Source organism: Talpa occidentalis, unplaced genomic scaffold (genome assembly GCF_014898055.3).
Source record: "Talpa occidentalis isolate TD23 unplaced genomic scaffold, MPIMG_talOcc4v2.1 talOcc4.16, whole genome shotgun sequence".
Taxonomy (NCBI): domain Eukaryota; kingdom Metazoa; phylum Chordata; class Mammalia; order Eulipotyphla; family Talpidae; genus Talpa; species Talpa occidentalis.
Genome location: NW_023601653.1, coordinates 49,689,051 through 49,695,050, shown reverse-complemented (window position 1 = coordinate 49,695,050; position 6,000 = coordinate 49,689,051). Strand labels below are relative to the sequence as shown.

At 47.8% G+C, this 6,000-nt stretch overlaps 1 protein-coding gene across 1 annotated transcript in view; it reads left to right on the top strand.

The window, feature by feature from the left end:
• Nucleotides 1–2,318: 2,318 nt before the first annotated feature.
• CCDC91 (coiled-coil domain containing 91) overlaps nt 2,319–6,000 on the top strand; it is a 274,863-nt gene continuing 271,181 nt past the window's right edge. Inside the window, exon 1 of the mRNA XM_054696326.1 lies at nt 2,319–2,342. The gene's annotated coding sequence lies outside the window, so the exon portion shown is untranslated. The remainder of the gene's footprint in view (nt 2,343–6,000) is intronic.

Genomic DNA, 6,000 nt, shown 5'->3' with positions numbered 1-6,000 from the left:
CTGAAGAGGCACTGTAGAGAAGTTAAGTCCCACAGAGCTTGCTGGTGGGAATGTGAAATGGCACAGCCACTGGGAAGAGCCTGGCAGTTTCACAAAAGGTTAAATAGTTATCATATAACCCCAAAATTGCATTCTTATGTCAATTTCCAAGAGAAATGAGAACATATCATTGACATAAAATCTTGTATATGACTGTCCATGGAGGCATAGTCATAATAGCTCAAAAGTGGAAACAACTCAAATGTCCATCAACAGATGATGGATGAACACATGTTGAAAACATAATGTGAAGAGGCAGAGCCAGTCAAGAGACTACTTATTGCATGATTCCATTCATGTGGAATGTACAATGCATAGAAATCTGTGTGGACATGAAGAGCATTGGTGTTCCTGAGGACTGAAGTGGGGAATGGATGGAGTGGGGGGGTGACAGGGGGATGAGGTTTCTTTTTAGGGTGGTGAAATGTTGTAAAATTGATTGTGGTGATGGTTGCACAGCTTATGAATAAACTAAAAGTCATCGAAAAGGGAAATTGTGTACTTAATGAGGAAAGAATAATAAGATTATTGTGGGGAGTGGAGAAAGACTTCATGGAGGTAGCAGGATTTGGGTTCCTGTAAACAAGTGATGTGAAAAGCAGAGGTACTATGAACAAGCAAATCCTTGTGTTGGGCAGACCTGGCTTTGAATCCTATTGGGCTACTTGGTCAGGGTGCCCTCCCTAAATCTGTAGCCTCATCTAAAAAGTGAATATTTTAGTGTTTTCACTCTGGACGATTCTTGTGATGGCAGATTAGGTAATGGAGTTAAAATTTCCAACCCAATGCCAGGCACATAGCCATTATTATTAGATATCTAATACTTATTATTGGATTAGATGCGAGGGAGCCCACATATCAATGGAAACTCCCCAAAACTCTCATCTGAAGCTACCTGCAGAAAGAGGTATGAAATACAACATGATATAAAGATAATTATACTTGGTTTAGGAAACATTTATTGAATCTGTTTCTTTTATCATTGGACACTGCTAGATTGCTGAGTAGACTGAGGATATACAGACGAGAAATGGTCCTTGACTTGGTGGTCTAATAAGACAGGCCAACGTGTGTAAGAAAGCATCCTGTTTTTTCCATTAGAAATCTGTTTGCTGTGTACATGAGGAGAAAACACAGAGGTGGTGATGTGTCATTTTAACACTGAAACTGCTAACCACTTAAGCCTGCATTTACTGAAGAATGGCAGAGCAGGTACAGAGCAGAAGTCCAGATTTGAGACCATGTGGTTCACTAGAAAGATGAGACAATCATGTCAATCAAATATTAAAAAATGCCTGTTAAACAATTCTAGAGACTTATGTTCTAAGTTCCTAGGTCACTCGTCTTTCTTTCTCAGTAGACGATACACTTCTGGAGGCAGAGACCTTGTGTTGGTGCAACGTGGCCTGGTACTGGGCTGAGGGTATACACTCAAAAAATTGTTCTATGAATATTCTGCAAATCCCTCCTGTGTCAGAAATGGAAAACTCTTCAACCAACGGCCTGCTAGTTGACCGCTTCTCTGTCAACAGCTATCGACAGTCTGCAGTCGACAAGACACATCTAGCTAACAGTCCTTCCTTTCAAATTAAATGCGCTCAGTTATGTCGTGCCCTTTTCTTTTTCTCCAGGAGCAGCCACTTGAAGACTGGACATCAGTGTGTGGCTTGGCTGCTGAAAAGCGACGGTGTTCGAAATCTAGACAACACCCGTGTATCGCTGTCACCGCAGCTGAGGTCAAGCTCCGAGGCGCGTCTGGAGCGCGGCCTCTGTGGGCACACAGCAGTGGCTGTGGTGGCTCTCGCTGGGGCACATCTCGGCCAGGAGAGACGCGCCAAGACCGGCAAGAGGGCGGCCAGAACCCGTGCTTCTGCAGCTGCAGCACCGGGTCAGGCCCTTGGCCAGGCCGCCGCGTGTGGACACGGAGCTCGCAGGTGGTGCAGGCGGGGGCCGGGCCCTTCCCAGGAACAGTCGCAGCCAGGCCCCGCCGGGTGTCCCTTGGGGCTGGCCTTGGTGCCGTGACTCGTGGGGGCCGCAGGGCCTAGGCCCCCCAAGACGAGGGCAGTTGTCGCGGGGGGGCCGCGCGCAGGGGCGGGGCGGGCCACCCAGGTGGGGCCGGGGCCGCGTGACGCGCGCCGAGTGACAGCGCCGAGGGGCGGGTCCTGGCGGCATCAACTTCCGGGGGCAGAGGTGCGGCGCGGCGGGAGCGCGGGCGCCCCTCACCTGGGCGGCGGGGCGGCGGCGCCGGGGGCGCGCATGCGGGCGCGTGCGTGCGCGCGGGCGGCGGCGAGCGCGGCGAGCAGGTAAATGGCGCTCGCCTTCCGGGAGGGCCGCGGCTGGGCTGCGCAAGGTGGGCGGTGCGCCCGGAGGCGGCCGGGCCGGGCTGGGCAGAGCTGGGGCCCCGGCCGGGAGCGCGGCTTCCGCCGGGAGTTGGGGCGTGACCACCCCCCCGCCCCTCCGGGGGCCGCGGCGCCGCGCGCCGACCTCGCCTCCTGGGCCTGGCCGGCTCGTGTGGGCCCCGCTCGTCCCGGCAGCCAGTGCTTCCCAGAGCCTCCGCGCGAGCCCACGTGATGGGGTGTCTCCCAAGTTCTCGCCGAGCCCGCGCGCCCGTTTTCTGGCTCCTTTTCTCCCGGGCCAAGCACGCCGGGGGGCCGGCGCCACGACTCCCCCACTCCTCGGTCACTTGTCCCTTTGCGCTGCTGCTGGCCAGCCAAGAGGCGTGCTGGGGTTCAGGCGGGAGCCAAGAACTTTGCTCAGGGGCGCGGGGTCCTCCTTTCCCGTCCTGCGCCCCTTTCTCCCCCAATAAAGATGTGTCTTGTGGCGGTCCCTGTGGAGTCCTGCGGAGGCGAGCTTCGCTCCGAAGCGTATTTGTGACTTCGCTTTGAGGAGTGGCACAGAGTTGCCTTAAAGGCAGCGCAGAGGCTGTGTCTGGTAGGACGCTGGTGCGCCTTCTCTCATTTCCTTCCCTGAGGAGAGCTGCGCAGAGCCTGCTTTCTTGGAGGGTGAAGTCCCGGCGCAGCTGTAGGTGACTCAGCGGCGCCTTAAGAGTGGACGCTTTCCCTGCCCTCCCCCTCTGCGCTGTGCAGATGCTCAGACCACCCTCCTCTCCACATGTTTATCTGCGTGGCAGTTGGATGATGGCTTTTGGAAATCGTTTGCATGTTGCGTGGCTCAGTGATTGGCATCATCCCACAATTTCAGGCAAAGCATTCAGTTTCTCCTCCGGTGAGGTGACAGGGACTGATAAGGAACTCACTGTACTCTGCTGCGACTCAGTTGTCTGCTGGTCTGCATCCCGTTTACCCTCTGCTATAATTTTGCAGGATGTAGGGTACCTGCCAGGGAGCAAGGGGCAAGGCAGGGACAGCGTACCTAGGCAGGTGCTGGCTAGCCAGACAATTGTGCGGTAGAGAAATTACCCTGGTTACAAAGTTTGGTGTCCTTCAGGCTGACTAGGAGGTTGCTCTGTGGGCTGGGAAATCTTATTAACTGGTTTCCTAGCAACAGTATAAGCCAAATGGAATAAACATAAAGAAAACAAAGCAAAGAAAGTTACAACTTACCTCTTAAATTTTATGAAATGGAAAAATGTATCTTCTTATTGGAGTGATCAGCTTACGGCTTCTTAGAGCTTTTTGTTTCTTTTAATCTTCTTAATACCAGACAAAAAGAAACTGCAGAAAATCATCAGAGGGACAGCACCTTTTTTTGTTTGCTTTTTTTGATGGCAGTTAAACAAAAAAAAAAGGTTTCCAGTTAGTGGTCTTGGGCTTAAATCGATAAATAGGAATTTACTTAGTTGGAGGTATTTTATCTTGTACATTTAGTTTTAGATGTAAGATTTGCAACATATATACACCATTGTTATGGATAAAGGAGGGTGTTTGAATGTTTATTATCTTTCTCTTGATAGAAAACGTTGGGGGTGGGGGGAGTACATTGGGGTCTATGAGACCCTTTTCCATTTAGTAGATGTTAATTAAGGTATGTTCACAAACTTGAGCTCATAAATCACAGTGCTCCTTTATCAACTTGTTCCTTGTGACTTGTGTCTATCTTGGAAGCTCATAAAATTTTGTTAGTTTCTGTCCAAACAATAAGATCTTAATTAAAAAAGGCAACTCTCTTTATATTCACTTCTTGTATCAATGTCTGTTTCTTATTTACTAATTAGAAATCAGTTTTTTAGATTTGCAATATTTCTAGGCATTTTTCATCTTTCCATTGCCCCATCTCCCCTCCCACCATAACCTAGTCAACCAGACTTAGTTCATTTAATATCATGCATATTTTTCAAAAGGCTGTTTACTCTTTCTTTTAATATTTAGGTTTATTGGGCCTCCCCGGTGGCACAGCGGTTGAGCACTGGGTTGCGAAGCTGCCCGCAGCCTCTGCAGTGCCGGTTCGATCCCCGGCTGCTCCCCGGCCACCGGAGGAGGGTCCCACATGGCGCGCAGACCTCTCCTGCCTCCCGCTGCTCCCCTCAGCAGTGTCCTTCGGTCCTTCTGCCTGCTCTGCTCCCCGCTCTGGTGAATTCTCTCACCCTCCCGCGCTTCTGACTGTATCCAGTGCTTGCACAAATAAATAAATAAATCTTTAAAAAAAATGTTTATTGAGGTACAATTTATAAGTTAAAAGTCTTTTTTTTCATAGCTCATTCTCTAAATTCTGGCAAACGCACGTAGGTATGTAATTACCACAGCTATCTAGACAAAGAAACATTCTGTTCTCTCGGAAAGTTGCCTCCCCTCACCTACCACTGATAATGTACTCTGCCCAATAGATTTGTGTTTTCTGGAGTGTCATATAAATGCAGTCATATAGTATATAGAATTTGTTTTTCATTTCTTTCATTTAACATTTTTGTGATTTGTTTTGATGCGCATATCAGTATTTTGTGCTTTTTAAAAAAATTGCTCAGTACTGTTTTGTTGAATATAATTACAATTTATTCACCTGTTGAATAAATTTTGGCATTTAGGAATAACGCTGCTATAAACAGTTATTTGTGTGTTCATGTACAAGTCTCTGTACAGACATATTTTTATTTCTTTTAAATATTTAGAAGTGGGATCCTTGGGTCATGTGGCAGATGTTTGTTTAACTTTCTAAAAAATTACCAAACTTTTCCCAAGTTAGCTGTTCATTTGTGTTCTTCCAACAATGTTTGATCGTTCCAGTTGCCCACATCCTAGTCAGCATTTGTCATTTTGAATTTAGCTACTCTAATAGATATTCAGTGGTATTTCATGTAACATTATTTGCTATCTGTATATCTTTGGCAAGGTGTTCAAATCTTTTGTCTGTTTTTTACTTGGTTATTTTGTTACTGAGTTGTGAGAGTTTTAGATAGTTTGGATATAAATCCTTTATTATGTATATTTTTATGATTCTTCCCTTTTAGTCTGTTTTGCTCTTTTTGTTAACAGTGTCTTTATTTTTTTTTTTTTTTGTGGGACCCTCGGTGGCGGCCGGGGATTGAACCGGTGCTGCAGAGGCTGCAGGCAGTCGCAGCCCAGCGCTCAACTGCTGTGCCACCAGAGGAGGCCCTACAGTGTCTTTTTTTTTTTTTAAACATTTATTTATGCATAGAAGAGCTGGGGTACAAGTCAGAAGCGTGGGGTTTGAGAGGATTCACCAGAGACAGAGTGGGGAACAGAACAGGCAGATTGACCGAAGTACACTACTGAGGGGAGCAGCAGGTGAGTCAGGAGAGGTCTGCTGTGCCATGTGGGTTGCTCCTTGGCTGGCTAGAGGACGGAACTCCTGCTGCAGTGGCTAAGGACAGCTTCATAGGTTGCATCTTAACACCTTGCGCCACCAGGGAGACCCAACAATGTCTTTCAAAGAGCAAAAGTTTAAAATTTTGATGAAGTCAATTTGTCAAGTTTTTTCTTTTATGTTCTACCAAATTTTGGCTAACCCAAAGATGGCAATGGTTTTGTTTTCTTGTAGAACATT